The sequence below is a fragment of the Trachypithecus francoisi genome, unplaced genomic scaffold (assembly GCF_009764315.1).
Source record: "Trachypithecus francoisi isolate TF-2019V2 unplaced genomic scaffold, Tfra_2.0 Lachesis_group11, whole genome shotgun sequence".
Lineage (NCBI taxonomy): Eukaryota > Metazoa > Chordata > Mammalia > Primates > Cercopithecidae > Trachypithecus > Trachypithecus francoisi.
In genome coordinates, this window is record NW_022681456.1 from 104,172,715 (window position 1) to 104,192,026 (window position 19,312).

Below are 19,312 nucleotides of genomic sequence, written 5' to 3' on the forward strand. Positions count from 1 at the left end.
CCCTTGCTCCTCACTGCAGCCAACGCACAAAACCATAGGGATATCCCTCTGCATTCCCTGACTGCCTGGGAGAATCATCCTTAAAGATCCTGCTCTAGAGTTACTATGGGACAATATTGATCCCTCAGGAAAAGGATCATGACCCTCCTTTAGCTGACCCCTAGTCCCTGCCCTGCCACTTTCTTGCCGTGACCTGTACTTTTCAGTCCTCTTTATAGATCTATTTTACCTGTAGACTGTGAGCTCTCAAGGACAAGTACCAGGTCTTAGTTCCTTTTTATTGCAAATCGTAACATAGTGTGCCAGGTGCAGTGGCTCATGCCTGTAATCCCAGCACTTTGAGAGGCCAAGCTGGGTAGATCACTTGAGGTCAGGAGTTTGAGACCAGTCTGGGCAACATGGTGAAATGTTGTCTCTACGAAAAATACAAAAATTAGCCATGTGTGGTGGCCGGTACCTGTAATCCCAGACACCTGGGAGGCTGAGGCAGGAGGATCATTTGTACCCAGGAGGCAGAGGCTGCAGTGAGCTGATATAGCACCATTGCACTCCAGCCTGGGCGACGGAGCGAGACTCTGTCTCAAAAAAAACAACAACAAAAAAACAAAGTCCTAACACGGTGTTTAGTAATGAGTAATCTAGCTCTCTGACTTTATGTAATTCTTTATATGTTCTTAATACATCCTGTCTACATAATTTTTAAAAAGTCAAATACAACAGCTTAAAGAGTTGCTATTCTTTAAGTCAAAAGTGACTGGTCAGTAGGGTCAGAAATAGGAATGAAAAGGGAGGCAGACAAGAAGAGAACATGGCCATCAAGTAGAAGTCAAGTGAGACGGCGACCTATCAATTGAGAAATCTATTAAGACTAAAGGAAATCAGAAACTAAATTGAAAATTTAATTCAACAAATATGCCTGGAGCCTTATTGTTGCTTTAGACTAGACACTATGATAGGCCTGAAAGAAAGATGACATCTCTTACCCTCAAGAGACTTGCAATCAGTTTTATTTTAATTCTTACTCTAGTAATTAAGCTCTAAGAAAAACTCCACCAAAATACTTTAGAAGACTGTCTACACAGAATAAGATGCACTGTTATTTAGTAAGATTTCTCACAAACTTGTGTTTATTCATCAGTGTTTTATAAACCTGCTTGGCAGGTATGAACCTGTCCCTAAAATTTAAGCAATGTGCTTTGCAAGCCTTTACAATAAAGTAAGCTTTCCATACCTTTGAGGTTGACTGGCATGCTATATATTAGAAAGCAGAACAAAGTATTTTAAAGTAGGAAGTATCTCAGTATCTCTTCATTATAGTTTCAAATATGTTATCAGCCAGGCACGGTGGCTCATGCCTATAATCTCAGCACTTTGGGAGGCTGAGGTGCAAGGATCGCTTGAGCCCGGGTCTTTGAGACCAGAAAATTCATGGCTCAAGAAGATGTATGGGTCCAAGTCTAACTGGTCACAAGAACAGTGTCTAAAATCCTCTTACAAAACAAAAGAAAAATGAAGCAAGTTATAAATGATTTCCTAGAGAGTGCTAAAGTCCTTACACCAAATATAAAGAAAATTTTGAAGGAACAGTTAATTGCTTCAAAAATATGTCTCCTCATTCTACATTGCAAGTGGGAGAACTTATATAGCATACAGGACAATCTCTAATTTCAAGATGGACGGGTGGGTTTTATATTGCAATGCCTCGAGTCAATCTTTTCCTGCCACCTACTAATACCTCAAACAAATAGAACAACGCTGTGCTTTCAGAAGTGAAATAAGATCTTCATCAGATAACACTCACTGAGTGAGCCAGTCATGAGCAGAATGAGTAAAAAGCCTCAGGATAAATTCCCCCAAAGGGTTATTAGCCTAGATCAAGAAGTACCAAGACAAAACAATTTCCGCTTTATTCCACCTTTCAAAGGAATTCCATGGTTTTAATGACCATTTGATTTCAATATAACATGCTTTATAAGGAACTACTTCTAAGGCATTTTCAAATGGTATGATATACACCATAGCTTTTCAGATTGTGGCATTGAAAGAAAATTCATCTCATTACTACTGAATTCTCTCAGTCCAAAAGAAAATCAGAATGGCAATTTATTTAGTTTTCCCTCATCTGCATCAGTAAAGATTAATTTAAGTACAAATCTCTAAAAGAAAGAGCTCTCACCCTAGGGTAGAGGTTTCCTGCATACCCACTCAGAAAGGAAAAGAAAACCCTTCAAACATCTTCATAGTTCGTGTGTGTTTGGATAGTTGTTTTCAAGTTTCACTTTCATCGATCCTTCTGTCATGCATCTTTGGGGCCAAGATTTTCCTCAAGCAGGGCATGGGGATGGAAAGGAGAACTTTTCTTCATTAAAATGACTTTAGAAATCAAGTTAGTACCATATTTCAACCATCAATTTAATAACTGATTCATATAAGGATCAAAAATAGATGTTAAAACTATTGAATGAATCACTGCCAGGGAAAAAACATGCACATAGTCTCTAAGATGACCCCGCAGGTGCCTTCTTAGTCATCAAGAGGATTGGGCACCTTTACAATGGAGAGGTCTGGTCAACACCAACTTAGCCAAGTGATTAAACTTAACCTAGCTAATATCATATACCTTTTGAAGAGCAGCAATGTACACTTGCTAGCAATGTTTAATTTGAATCTAATTATGAGGACACCAACAGTTAGATGAATCTAGACTATAGGACATTTTACCAGACAACTGTCTTTGACTTTTAAAACATGTTAACATCATAAAACACAAAATAAGAAAACACAAAAAAGACAGGGAGACAAGAGAGCTCATAAAAGAGATGAAAGAAACATGAGAACCAATTGCTCTTTGTAATTTTTTTTTTTTTTTTTTTTTGAGACAGAGTCTTGCTCTGTTGCCCAGGCTGGAGTGTACAGGTGCAATCTCGGCTCACTGCAAGCTCCACCTCCCGGGTTCATGCCATTCTCCTGCCTCAGCCCCCTGAGTAGCTGGGACTACAGGCACCTGCCACCACACCTGGCTAATTTTTTGTATTTTTAGTAGAGATGGGGTTTCTCCATGTTGGTCAGGCTGGTCTCGAACTCCTGACCTCAGGTGATCCACCCACCTCGGCCTCCCAAAGTGCTGGGATTACAGGCGTGAGCCATTTTTGATGGAATCTTTGATCAAAACCAAAAGCAAAACAAAAACTATGGTAAAGGCCTTTTTTTTTTCTGAATGTGGACTGTACATTAGATAATATGATTGAATATTTGCTGGGTATAATGAGAATATAATGGCTATATAGGAGAATGTCCTGGGTTCTTAGGAAATTTAGACTGAAATATTTAAGGATGAAAGTGTCATGATATCTGCAACTTACTTTCAATTTGTCCAGGAAAAAAGAGAGAGAGAAAATGAGAAAGCAAAGATGGGGAAAATATAAAGAAAAGCTCAGTAAGTAGGTAGCATAGATCTCTATTAAAGTATTACATCTGCTATATTTGTATGACAGTAATAGCTTATGAGGTATATATATATATATATATATATATATATGTATGTGTGTGTATATATATTTAAAACATTAAACATTTACTCTAAACAAAACTTAGATAATAATTTGATTTCTGAAGTGATATAAACTGGGCAAATTCTTTAATCTGGATTCATTCATTGATCCTGGCACCTGCCTTTAGGTTCACAGCTGGCTGCAAAGAATTTTCAGTCTCATAGATTGATAAATATTCATCCTTCAAGTCCTAACTATAAAAAGCCAAATTGGTTCAGTTGAAAACAGACTAGCATCTAGGTAATATTCCAGAACATGTAAGATTTCAGGAGTTTATCTAGCTTTGCTGAGATTAAAAAGAATAATTTTTGCCAAATGGAGAAGTAGGTCCTCTGTCCTTTGAAATGTTTGCAAGTTTCAAAGCCTGAATATCTCATGTTTACCTTCAAAACATAGTACATTTCTGTTTCTCACAAATCAAGAACAGCCTGACACTTATGATGCTAATAATTTCTTCAAATTGTTTTGACATTTTCCTTTATTTTGAGCAGTGACAGATTGTTCTGCTTCTACTAACCTAACAAGAACAGGCATAGTCACTGTATAATGTATTGTACATTCTGGGGGACTTCTGAGAGTGAGAGTGTGCTCTATATAGTCTTTTGTTGTTGTTGAGACAGAGTCTCATTCTGTTGCCTAGGCTGGGGTGCAGTGGCATGATCTCTGCTCACTGCAACCTCCACCTCCTGGGTTGAAGTGATTCTCATGCCTCAGTGTCCCAAGTAGCTGGGACTACATGCATGCACAACCACATGGGCTAATTTTTATATTTTTAGTAGAGACAGGGTTTCACCATGTTGGCCAAGCTGGTCTCGAAATCATGGCCTCAGGGAACTGGTTTTTTGAAAAGATTAACAAAATAGATAGACAGTTAGCCAGACTAATAAAGAAGAAAAGAGAGAACAATCAAATAGATACAATAAAAAATGATAAAGGGGATATCACCACTGATCCCACAAAAATACAGACTACCATCAGAGGATACTATAAACATCTCTACACAAATAAACTAGAAAATCTAGAAGAAATGGATGAATTCCTGGATGCTTATACCCTCCCAAGACTAAACCAGGAAGAAGTCAAATCCCTGAATAGACCAATAACAAGTTTTGAAATTGAGGCAGTAATTAATAGCCTACCAACCAAAAAAGCCCAGGACCAGATGGATTCACAGCCGAATTCTACCAAAAGTACAAAGAGGAGCTGGCACCATTCCTTCTGAAACTATTCCAAACAATTGAAAATGAGGGAAACCTCCCTAATTCATTTTATGAGGCCAGCATCATCCTGATACCAAAACCTGGTGGAGACACACACACACGGACGCACACACACACACACACACAATTCAGGCCAATATCCCTGATGAACATCAATGCAAAAATCCTCATAAAATACTGGCAAACCAAATCCAGCAGCAAATCAAAAGCTTATCCATCATGATGCAGTTGGCTTCATCCCTGGGATGCAAGGCTGGTTCAACACATGCAAATCAATAAACATAATCCATCACTTAAACAGAACCAATGACAAAAGCCACATGATTATCTCAATAGATGCAGAAAAGGCCTTCAATAAAATTCAACACCACTTCATACTAAAAAGTCTCAACAAAGTAAGTATTGATGGAACATATCTCAAAATAGTAAGAGCTATTTATGACAAATCCATAGCCAGTATCATACTGAATGGTCAAAAGATGGAAGCATTCCCTCTGAAAACCGGCACAAGACAAGGATGCCCTCTCTTACCACTCCTATTCAACACAATACTGGAAGCTCTGGCCAGAGCAATCAGGCAAGAGAAAGAAATAAAGGGTATTCAAATAGGAAAAGAGGAAGTCAAAATGTCTCTGTGTGCAGATGATATTACTGCACATTTAGAAAACCTCATCATCTCAGTCCAAAAACTCCTTAAGGTGGTAAACAATTTCAGCAAAGTCTCAGAATGCAAAATCAATGTACAAAAACCACAAGCTTTCCTGTACACCAAAAATAGACAAGTGGAAAACCAAATCATGAGTGAACTCTCATTCACAATTGCTAAAAAGAAAATAAAATACCTAGGAATACAACTTACAAGGGACATGAAGGACCTCTTCAAGGAGAACTGCAAACCACTGCTCAAGGAAATAAGAGAGGGCACAAACAAATGGAAAAAAAAAAATCCATGCTCATAGATAGGAAGAATCAGTATCATGAAAATGGCCAGGGGTCATAGCTGAACAAAAGGCAGCAGAAACTTCTGCAGACTTAAACGTACCTATCTGACAGCTTTGAAGAGAGTAGTGGTTATCCCAGCATGGAGTTTGAGATCTGAGAACGGACAGACAGCCTCTTCAAGTGAGTCCCTGACCCCCGAGTAGCCTAACTGGGAGGCACCTCCCAGTAGGGGCCGACTGACACCTCATACGGCCGGGTGCCCCTCTGAGCCGAAGCTTCCAGAGGAACAATTAGGCAGCAACATTTGCCATTCTGCAATATTTGCGGTTCTGCAGCCTCTGCTGGTGATACCCAGGCAAACAGGGTCTGGAGTGGACCTCCAGCAAACTCCAACAGACCTGCAGCTGAGGTTCCTGACTGTTAGAAGGAAAACTAACAAATAGAAAGGACACCCACACCAAAACCCCATCTGTACGTCACCATCATCAAAGGCCAAAGGTAGATAAAACCACCAAGATGGGGAGAAACCAGAGCAGAAAAGCTGAAAATTCTAAAAATCAGAGCACCTCTTCTCCTCCAAAGGAATGCAGCTCCTCGCCAGCAATGGAACAAAGCTGGATGGAGAATGATTTTCACAAGTTGAGAGAAGAAGACTTCAGATGATCGGTAATAAAAAACTTCTCCGAGCTAAAGCAGGATGTTCAAACCCATCACAAACAAGCTAAAAACATTGAAAAAAGATTAGAAGAATGGTTAACTAGAATAAACAGCATACAGAAGACCTTAAATGATGTGATGGGGTGAAAACCATGGCACAAGAACTACATGATGCATGCACAAGCTACAGTAGCCAATTCGATCAACTGGAAGAAAGGGTATCAGTGACTGAAGATCAAATGAATGAAATGAAGCAAGAAGAGAAGTTTAGAGAAAAAAGAGTAGAAAGAAATGAACAAAGCCTCCAAGAAATATGGAACTATGTGAAAAGACCAAATCTACATCTGATTGGTGTACCTGAAAGTGATGGGGAGAATGGAACCAAGTTGGAAAACACTCTTCAGGATGTTATCCAGGAGAACGTCCCCAATCTAGCAAGGCAGGCCAACATTCAAATTCAGGAAATACAGAGAACACCACAAAGACACTCCTTGAGAAGAGCAACTCCAAGACACACAATTGTCAGATTCACCAAAGTTGAAATGAAGAAAAAATGTTAAGGGCAGTCAGAGAGAAAGGTCGGGTTATCCACAAAGGGAAGTCCATCAGACTAACAGCAGATCTCTCGGCAGAAACTCTACAAGCCAGAAGACAGTGGGAGCCAATATTCAACATTCTTAAAGAAAAGAATTTTAAACCCAGAAATTCATATCGAGCCAAACTAAGCTTCATAAGTGAAGGAGAAAGAAAATTCTTTACAGACAAGCAAATGCTGAGAGATTTTGTCACCACCAGGCCTGTCTTACAAGAGCTCCTGAAGGAAGCACTAAACATGGAAAGGAACAATTGACACCAGCCACTGCAAAAACATGCCAAATTGTAAAGTCCATCGATGCTAGGAAGAAACTGCATCAACTAACAAGCAAAATAACCAGCTAACATCATAATGACAGGATCAAATTTACATGTAACAATATTAGCCACAAATGTAAATGGGCTAAATGCTCCAATTAAAAGACACAGACTGGCAAATTGGATAAAGAGTCAAGACCCATCAGTGTGCTGTAATCAGGAGACCCATCTCATGTGCAGAGACACACATAGGCTCAAAATAAAGGGATAGAGGAAGATCTACCAAACAAATGGAAAACAAAAAAAAGCAGGGATTGCAATCCTAGTCTCTGATAAAACAGACTTGAAACCAAAAAAGAAGGCCATTACATAATGGTAAAGGGATCAATTCAACAAGAAGAGCTAACTATCCTAAATACAAATGCAGCCAATAGAGGAGCACCCAGATTCATAAACCAAGTCCTTAAAGACCTACAAAGAGACTTAGACTCCCACACAATAATAGTGGGAGACTTTAACACCCCACTGTCAACATTAGACAGATCAACAAGACAGAAAGTTAACAAGGATAGCCAGGAATTGAACTCAGCTCTGTACCAAGTGGACCTAACAGACATCTACAGAACTCTCCACCCCAAATCAACAGTATATACATTCCTCTCAGCACCATATCCCACTTATTCCAAAATTGACCGCATAGTTGGAAGTAAAGCACTCCTCAGAAAATGTAAACAGAAATTATAACAAACTGTCTCTCAGACCACAGTGCAATGAAACTAGAACTCAGGATTAAGAAACTCACTCAAAACCGCTCAACTACATGGAAACTGAAGAACCTGTTCCTGAATGACTATTGGGTACATAACGAAATGAAGGCAGAAATAAACATGTTCTTGAAACCAATGAGAACAAAGATACAACACACCAGAATCTCTGGAGCACATTTAAAGCACTATGTAGATGGAAATTTATAGCACTAAATGCCCACAAGAGAGAGCAGGAAAGATCTAAAACTGACACCCTAACATCACAATTAAAAGAACTAGAGAAGCAAGAGCAAACACATTCAAAAGCTAGCAGAAGACAAGAAATAACTAAAAGCAGAGCAGAACTGAAGGTGATAGAGACAAAAAAAACTCCAAAAAAATCAATGAATCCAGGAGCTGGTTTTTTGAAAAGATCAACAAAATTGATAGACCACTAGCAAGACTAATAAAGAAGAAAAGAGAGAAGAATCAAATAGATGCAATAAAAAATGATAAAGGGGATATCACCACCGACCTCACAGAGATACAAACTACCATCAGAGAATACTATAAACACCTCTACACAAATAAACTAGAAAATCTAGAAGAAATGGATAATTTCCTGGACACTTACACCCTCCCAAGACTAAACCAGTAAGAAGGTGAATCCCTGAATAGACCAATAACAGGCTCTGAAATTGAGGCAATCATTAAGAGCCTACCAACCAAAAAACGTCCAGGACCAGACACATTCACAGTCGAATTCTACCAGAGGTACAAAGAGGAGCAGGTACCATTCCTTCTGAAACTATTCTACTCAATAGAAAAAGAGGGAATCCTCCCTAACTCATTTTATGAGGCCAGCATCATCCTGATACCAAAGCCTGGCAGAGACACAACAAAAAAAGAATTTTAGACCAACATCCCTGATGAACATCGATGCAAAAATCCTCAATAAAATACTGGCAAACCAAATCCAGCAGCACATCAAAAAGCTTATCCACCATAATCAAGTGGGCTTCATCCCTGGGATGCAAGGCTGGTTCAAAATATGCAAATCAATAAACGTAATCCAGCATATAAACAGAACCAAAGACAAAAACCACATGATTATCTCAATAGATGCAGAAAAGGCCTTTGACAAAATTCAACAGCCCTTTATGCTAAAAACTCTCAATAAATTCGGTGTTGATGGATCATATCTCAAAATAATAAGAGTTATTTATGACAAACCCACAGCAAATGTCATACTGAATGGGCAAAAACTGGAAGCATTCCCTTTGAAAACTGGCACAAGACAGGGATGCCCTCTCTCACCACTCCTATTCAGCATAGTGTTGGAAGTTCTGGCTAGGGCAATCAGGCAAAAGAAAGAAATCAAGGGTATTCAGTTAGGAAAAGAAGAAGTTAAATTGTCCCTGTTTGCAGATGACATGATTGTATATTTAGAAAACCCCATCATCTCAGCCCAAAATCTCCTTAAGCTGATAAGCAACTTCAGCAAAGTCTCAGGATACAAAATCAATATGCAAAAATCACAAGCATTCTTATACACCAGTAACAGACAAACAGAGAGCCAAATCATGAATGAACTGCCATTCACAATTGCTTCAAAGAGAATAAAATACCTAGGAATCCAACTTACAAGGGATGTAAAGGACCTCTTCAAGGAGAACTACAAACCACTGCTCAGTGAAATCAAAGAGGACACAAACAAATGGAAAAACATACCATGCTCATGGATAGGAAGAATCAATATCGTGAAAATGGCCACACTGCCCAAGGTAATTTATAGATTCAATGCCATCCCCAATAAGCTACCAATGACTTTTGTCACAGAATTGGAAAAAACTGCTTTAAAGTTCATATGGAACCAAAAAAGACACCGCATTGCCAAGACAATCCTAAGCCAAAAGAACAAAGCTGGAGGCATCACGCTACCTGACTTCAAACTGTACTACAAGGCTACAGTAACCAAAACAGCATGGTACTGGTACCAAAACAGAGATGTAGACCAATGGAACAGAACAGAGCCCTCAGAAATAATACCACACATCTATAGCCATCTGATCTTTGACAAACCTCACAAAAACAAGAAATGGGGAAAGAATTCCCTATTTAATAAACGGTGCTGGGAAAATTGGCTAGCCATAAGTAGAACGCTGAAACTGGACCCTTCCTTACTCCTTATACGAAAATTAATTCAAGATGGATTAGAGACTTAAATGTTAGACCTAAAACCATAAAAACCCTAGAAGAAAACCTGGGCAATACCATTCAGGGCATAGGCATGGGCAAGGACTTCATGTCTAAAACACCAAAAGCAACAGCAACAAAAGCCAAAATTGACAAATGGGATCTCATTAAACTAAAGAGCTTCTGCACAGCAAAATAAACTACCATCAGAGTGAACACGCAACCTACAGAATGGGAGAAAATTTTTGCAATCTTCTCATCTGACAAAGTGCTAATATCCAGAACCTACAAAGAACTCAAACAAATTTACAAAAAAGAAACAAACAACCCCATCAAAAAGTGGGCGAAGGATATGAACAGACACTTCTCAAAAGAAGATATTCATACCAACAGACACATGAAAAAATGGTCATCATTACTCACCATCAGAGAAATGCAAATCAAAACCACAATGAGATACCATCTCACACCAGTTAGAATGGCAATCATTAAAAAATCAGGAAACAACAGGTGCTGGAGAGGATGTGGAGAAATAGGAACACTTTTACACTGTTGGTGGGACTGTAAACTAGTTCAACCATTGTGGAAGACAGTGTGGCAATTCCTCAAGGATCTAGAACTAGAAATACCATTTGACCCAGCCATCCCATTACTGGGTATGTACCCAAATGATTATAAATCATGCTGCTATAAAGACACATGCACACGTATGTTTATTGTGGCACTATTCACAATAGCAAAGACTTGAAATCAACCCAAATGTCCATCAATGACAGACTGGATTAAGAAAATGTGGCACATATACACCATGGAATACTATGCAGTCATAAAAAAGGATGAGTTCGTGTCCTTTGTAGGGACATGGATGCAGCTGGAAACCATCATTCTCAGCAAACTATTGCAAGAACAGAAAACTAAATACCGCATGTTCTCACTCATAGGTGGGAAGTGAACAATGAGATCACTTGGACACAGGTAGGGGAACATCACACACCAGGGCCTATTGTGGGGAGGAGGGAGGGATAACATTAGGAGATATATCTAATGTAAATGACGAGTTAATGGATGCAGCACACCAACATGGCACATGTATACATATGTAACAAACCTGCACGTTGTACACATGTACCCTAGAACTTAAAGTATAATAATAAAAAAAAAGAATATGTGGCACATATAGGCCATGGAACACCATTTAGCCATAAAAAAGAATGAGTTTATGTACTCTGCAGGGACATGGATGAAGCTTGAAACCATCTGCCTCAGCAAACTAACACAGAAACAGAAAACCAAACACTGCATGTTCTCACTCATAATTTGAAGTTGAAGAGTGAGAACACATAGACAGAGGGATGTGAACATCACACACTGGGGCCTTCACAGAGTGGGGGCGAACAGGGAGGGAAAGCATTAGAACAAATACCTAATACATGTGGGGTTTAAAACCTAGATGACGGGTTGATAGGTGCAGCAAGCCAATATGGCACATTTATACCTATGTAACAAACCTGCATGTTCTGCACATGTATCCAAGAACCTAAAGTAAAGTAATAAAAAAAAGAAGAGTTAGATCTAAAACAAGTACAAAGTGCTCAGAATAGTCCAGAAAGACAGCTGATGACCTTTTTCTCGAAAATATCTTAATATCACAGTACCAAATAGCCTAACTATGTCAAGCTAAGCATATAACTACTACTAAACAGTAAAGGAAATAGGCGAAAAACAAACAACAAATAAGAAAAGCTGATGGAACAGTAAGAATTTGTGTTCTGAACCTCAAATGAGAACACACAAGACAATTAACTGTTGTATTGTACTTAGGATTCCACCACTGGTAAAGGATTACACCTCAGCTCAAGGTAATAGTCACAAGAAACTCTCAGGGCTATTTCTATCTGAAAGCTGCTATAATTCTACAGAGAGAGCACACGTTATCTTCTGCCTAGGGACTAAATGGATCCTGCTACAGTGGCTGTAAATTGCACATCCCTAATTTAAGTCTCCTCTTGGCTGTAGCAGCTCTGGGCTGTGATTTGACCAGAAGACTAGAACAGCTACAGTACAGAAGGAATGCAGACCCACACCCAGGAGACCCAATCTGGTTTCTTTGTTACAATGCACAGAGCCTTGAGATACTGCTAAATAATATATTTAAGAACTATTGAAATGCCTTTCCCCTCTTCTCTACTCCTGAAGCAATGGGAAACCATGGTTCACTGAAACGATGGAGTCAGAACCCAGGTTTCCCCAAAAGACCATAACATTAAACCACACATCCACTAAATAAGAGTAAAAATTGTCTTGGACCCTCGTACCCCTTCTTAAAAAACTGTTGAGGTTACATATCTAAAAGCCATCATAGATACTTAGGCCTCCTAATTAAATGTATAAATGCATGGAGACTTGAGAGAAAAAACACTACTTGTTCAGTTAGAGAGAAAAAACACTACTGGTTCAGAGACGGCATGTATGTACACACATACACACACCACTTATTTGATCATTTGCTAAATGTGAAAACTCTTCCTCTGTCTACAGTTATACACTAGCATATCTGTCTCATAGAGGAAAAAAAAGTCAAAGTCATTGGCTGCCAATTTCCTAAGAGGTGAGGAGAAAGCAAAGCAACTGAGAATGAAAAGACTGTTATGGCTTTGACAAGATGAGCAAATAGCTTCTAACAGCCCACAGACTACAGACACACACACACACACACACACACACACACACACAGCATCTGCTTGAAGGGAGAGTTCTAAAAGCCCAACTAAATCTCTATCTGATGGTAAAAGTGAGCCTAGATTTTTGGTAGGAAAAGGAGAGAGCACTAAAGAAAAAAAATGGAAAGGAAAACATTTTGTGAGTTCCATGATGAAAACAAGATCATTTACATATTGTCCAAGTTATCATGAACCAATTAAGCACAAAACAAACAATGTGACACAATTCCAAATAAGACTGCCATCCCCAAACAGCATTTTTATAATTTTTAGTACAAATTGCATAAAATAAGATTTAGTTCACAAAAGACAGTCAGGAGATAGAAAACCCCACTCCCCACATAACAATGAAAGTGATAAAGACTGCAAAAAGGGTATAGAGAAAATGGTGCAAAGGATAAATCCATAGTAGATGCTTTTCTTTGGGGATGACATTATCTCAGTGGCTACAAATTGACTACTTACAAACCACTACACTACAGGGTGGAGTGATGATACAGGCAGGCATGAGTGAACAGCTAACCCTACTGCCCCACAACCTTCCTTGGCCTAATGCAGAGAAGACAGAGATGAAGCTGGACAAGGGGCTCCCACCTCATTCTTGTACCTGGGTCCATTCAGCCTCAAAAATGGTATAACAAGACAGCATTCACCACTATCATCCATGAACTCAAGGACCACTGGCACAGAGGAGAGACTAGGGTTTTGCTTGCACTCTTAGGCAAATGAAATTTCATATATTTGCCAGTTCCCAGAACACCTAAGACTGAAAGTATAACCATGAGCAGTGGCTCACACTTGCAATCTCAGCACTGTGGGAGGTCAAGGTGGGAAGATCACTTGAAGACAGGAGTTCAAGACCTCAGCAATACAACAAGACTCTGTCTCTACAAAAAATTTTAAAACCAGCTGGGCATGGTGGCACACATCTGTAGTCCCAGCTACTCAGGAGACTGAGGTGGGAGGATCACTTGAGCCCAGGAGCTCAAGGCTGTAGTGAGCAAGGATCGTACCATTGTACTCCAGCCTGGGCGACAAACCAAGACTGTCTTTTATTAAAAAAAAAAAAAGGGAAAAAAAGAGTATAATGTATGAAATTACAAATTTCCTTTGTGCAAATCTCAGCTCCACATGTCTCTTTGTGAACTAAGTAAACGAGTTCAGACAACCAATAGTGTCTTCACTGACTCACCCTGGGGAGGGACATGCCAAGGACACATTGACAAATGTTTCCCTTCATCCTTCCTCTGAGTTTCAGTCTAAGATGAGGCAAGTAGAAAAATTCTTTTTTGGTTAGTATTCACTACACTTAAATTAAAAACTGAAGTCTCGGCCAGGTGCAGCAGCTCATGCCTATAATCCTAGCGCCTTGGGAGGCCAAGGCGGATGGATTATCTGAGGTCAGAAGTTCATAGACCAACCTGACCAACATGGAGAAACCCCATCTCTATTAAAAATACAAAATTGGCTGGGCATAGTGGCTCATGCCTGTAATCCCACCTACTTGGGAGGCTGAGGAGGGAGAATTGCTTGAACCAGGAGGCGGAGGTTGCCGTGAGCCAAGATTGCGTCATTGCACTCCAGCCTGGGCAACAAGAGTGAAACTCCGTCTCAAAAAAAAAAAAAAAAAAAAAAAAAAACACCGAAGTCTCATATTTTTAAAAAGTGATCTGAAAACTCTCATAAAGTATCAGATACAAATGGGTAATCTTAGTAACAAGAATGAGAAATATAATGACTATCATTTTTAGTGCTAGGTCTATGGGCCCTGAAGCATACTACTAACACTATTGTAGTCAATTGTTACAGCAAAATTTGGGGGCATCTTAGGAGTGGACATTTTACCATCCCCATTTTACAGACGTGGACGCTGACCCAGAAAGGTCATGAGACAAGAAAGTGGTGGAATTGTGATCTGCTCACCACATGCTCACATCCCGTATTTGTTTGGTAAAGTACATTTTTTCCTAGTTCTATACTTTTAAGTTCATTCTTGACTCAAGATTCATACTTTTAGGGACTGGTTTTTCAAAACTTCCTTAAAACAAGTTAGGCTTAATGAATTTGTTCAGAAAATTCTTTGAGAGCTCCTTCTGAGCTCAGGCCTGCCTCCATTTTTCTTTCTCTATTTGTCTCCCTAGACACATCGGGTCTCATAAGCTGAGTCTTCCCTGGGGCTCTTACTTTTCCAGGTTCTTGATCTGATTGGTAAGATATCCTGACAGTTTCTATGGGAATCCAGACACATCTCTCTTCTGGATCTATTTCTTCTTCCCCTACATAGTCCCTTCCTGTACCATGCAACTGAGACCCTTCTCTGCCAGGACAATAAGCCCCACCACACCACTCACATATCAGAGAGGGCTTCCATCTGCCCACACCCTGCAACAGTAATCTACGAAAACGTCTTCATCTGATCCTGTTGAGTAAGCACCTTGCAACATCATATTGAAGCAGACAAATCACTTGGCTACCTAAAGTTCAACATCTTTCCAAAGTGCCACCAAACCAAAATGACTTTAGTCCCTGAACAAACAAAATACAATCATCACGAAAAGATATGCACAACACATTCATAGGAGCACTATTAGTAATACACCTAAGCAAGAGACTACGTAAATGTCCAACAACTGTAAAATAGGTATACAACTCAACAGCATTAGAGCAAAGACAATGCAGAAAATATTGTATATAATATTGTAGATTTCACAAACATAATAAGCAAAACCAGGTAGACACAAAAGATTATTCACTGTATGATTATATTCATAAAGACAAACTAAACAAAGGCATCACAAGGCAGGATATTGGTTGCTCCTGGAGCATGAGGTGGGGAGGGCTCTGGGGTGCTGGTAATTTTCTACTAATCAAGGTGCTGACTGAAGAAGTGTGTCCACTTTGTGACATTTATTCCCTCAAGCTATCCACTTAGCGACGTGTGCACTTTCCTTCATGCATAAGGTCCTTCAGCAAAGAGCCGACTGAGACAGACCCTTGAGCACATCTGGTCCGTGCCCTTTGGATGGCATAAGATCAACGGTTTCCCATGGACATTAGATAGCTCATGGACACAGAGGAAATTCATGAGAGGACTGGAACTGGACATCAGATCTCTTAGCTCCCCACACAGGTACCAAAGCTGTGTGGCAGGATGTTTCTCTAACTTCCTTCCTTTCTGTGACTACAGCCAAGGTTTAAAAGGAAGAGAATCACATTCCTATTATGAATACAATCCAGGAGGTTCCAATCTCTTACTGACATCCATGCCAGGAAAACCATCTAAACATGCTTTAGGATATGGCGAATCAGAGAAAGTCAGACAGTTCACATTCACTGGCTAGGTGACCATCAGCACGCTCCTTACCTCTCTCGTATCCTCATCCAGATCACTGAAGTGTTAACTCCTACCCTGCAAGGGTGCCATGAGGATAAAGTAATAAGTAGTGTCAGGGCCATGCCTGGCACATGGCAAGCATTCAGAAACACTATTTGTGGAATGAATATGGAATCAAATTAATCAAATGCTTGTCACTTGGTAGAAGCTCAATAAATAGTAGTTATTATTAATGAGCAAGAGAAATAGGGAGCAAGTGGGTAAATATGTTTGTGAGAAACCAACACCTCATATTCTATGCCTACTGGGTCATTAATGTGTCAACTAGCAATTCTCACTGGTGTAGATAAGATAGTGAAATGGTCTGTGAGGTGGAGAGTGATGAAAGACTCGAGAAGAGGGCTGTGCTTTTTATCTTATGTGCTACCAGGTGTGTATTTTCCTTCTCAGTGCCAAATGAAGAGTTGCTCATTGCCTGCCACATCACGTCTAAATCCTACAGCCACCTATGTTATTCATGTTACTCTTAGAATTTACAGGTTTTAAAAGGGGGAGTGGATACAAACACTCCTAGACTTAATTAGTAGACTCACTAGAGTCAAGTAATTCTACTCCTGGAAAAAAATTCACATGCTCTAGGGGAAATTGCAGGCTTTAGAGAGGTCTGAAATGAATCATGTCCAGAAGTTACTTCACTTACATTTTTAAAAAGCAGGTTTAATACTGATTTTTTTTTTTCAGTTCTTCAAATCTTGGATGTATATAGCAAGCTAATCCACACAAGTTCTTTGATACTGAAAAGAAACAAATACAAAAATAAGTTAAAACTGATTTCAAATTATAGTACACCAGAAAAAATAAAAGTGGCAAATGGCTAATTATTATATAAACAAAGAACATCAAACTAGATAACATGAGTGTAATTGAAAACAGCAAAACATGTGTTAAGGACTTCCTTCCATCCATCCTTTCTCTCTTACCCTCCTTCTTTCATTCTTCCCCATCCAGCACTCCACCCTTCTCCGCCTTCCTTCCTCAGTTAACCGGACAACCTTAAATATTCCCTGATGACTGATTTTTTCTGCTGGAACCAAGGAGCACATTGTAGTACTCTATGAATGTTTGTTGAGTAAATGAATGAACCATATTTTCCAATATTTTGTTGTTAAGATTAAAAAAATAAGAAATGCCCATACTTTATTATTTTGTTGTCCAACAGGAACAAATTGTAGATAATATGTAGAAATACATATACTGTTTCTGACTTGATTTTTGATTCTCTTATCTCTTTTAAATAACTCATACTTAGGGGGAAATCCCTGTTAGTATATATGGGCACATACATCTCCACCATGATACAGTAATAAAATATATTTTGGTACTAAAAGATCATTTAAAAGAGTAAAATTTCCTTTTGAGATGCCCTCTCTTCAAATACCTCAGAACTATCTGCATCCAAAGGAGAAAGCAAGGTGTCTCCCAGTTAAATACAAGAGATATTGCCACACGTGTTTTACAAACGCATACAGAGTCAGGGCCAGTCCTGGACAAAATTATGACGTACGGATGTGGCTGTTTCCTTCCTTCTATCTGTCCTTTTCAGGATTCATTAACCCCAGATGTTTAATCAAGTAGGGAAACAAAAGGATCAGCTCCAAGGTTGCAACAACTTAATGGATATCCTTCACGAGGACATTTTTATTAAAAAAGAAAAAAAAGCTTCACAAAAGGCAGGTGCTTAACAGTGAAATAAAATGCATTACTGACTATGGAATTTCAGGAATGAATGGGGGTGTGGATTTTCATCGTGGAATTTCTCAACAACCCATCAAATCACATCAGGTAAGTATCTGACGTTCTGCTTTCTCCTACAGCTGGCTTCATATATGGCCCATATATACACACTAATCCCAGCAAATTTTAAGTAATTTATGATATATACATAGGCAAGCTCAAGTTTAAGACTAGGCTGTGCTCTGAAAGTTACAGTCATGTTAATGAGCAGTTTTCAAAGTGAGCTCCTAGGAATCCCACCCTCAGGTGCTTCTGAGAGCAGAGGCAGAAGTGAGTGGATGTGCAGCCTTGTGCGGTGCGATTTCACTTTCATGTTTCATACTTAGACCCAAGATTTAGTTGGGGAAGTGGTTCCTCCAGCTGCTTATGAAAGAGCTGAAACAATCAATGGAACCAAGTAACAATTAGATTAAAAGCTAGTGCAGAAAACCCCAGTCGTCAGTCCACAACACAGCTAATCTAACACCAAAATCCAACCACCACCTGTCATAGGGCCTTTATGGTAAAATACAAGTCCTAACCTGAGTCCCAGGGCAGAGGTCAGCCTGGGTCTGAGCAGATAGGACCTGGGCCTTCTCTTCTTCCCTACTCAGCCCCCTCATCTCCTGCCCTGGAACATCATGAGCAGAAGCAAGGCCACCTACACTTCCATGAGGACTGATCAACAGTGAGAGGGCAAGATTAGGGTGCAGGGGGCCTGCTGATGTTCACAGGATGGTGAAGCAAGACATGGCAGGTTTCTGTAAGTCAGTCACTTCCTAGGCCCTGCCCTGATCCCCACCAGCCTCTTTGCTGGGAATTCCATGTGCAAGGTTTACATGCTTCACCTGGATCAAGGCTCTTGGCTAGGAATGAGAAAGGAGGAAATTAATAGAACAGTTTAAAAAGAAGAAAAATATACCTATGTTCTATGAAATCCAACTCAAAACAATATGTAAAATCAAAAAAGGTGGAAATATGGGAGGAGAATTATGAGAAAATAAGCATTGCCTGAATGTGCTCCAGAGAAATTCACATTGACTAAGAAGCACTGAGTATATTCAATCCCTCCCTCAGCACAGGGCTCTAATTATTTGGCCCAACCAGGACTGAATACAAAAAAAAATTTATAAACATAAACCATTATATTTTTTGTTTTCATCATACTAAATAATAAGTATAAGTAAAAGTAGCTGTACTTGATGGCCCACTAGGAATAAACAAAAAACTACTGTTGGAGTACAACCTTGGCAGACTGAGGTGGGAGAATCACCTGAGCCTAGAGTTTCAGTTCAGCCCAGGCAACATAGCAAGTGCACGC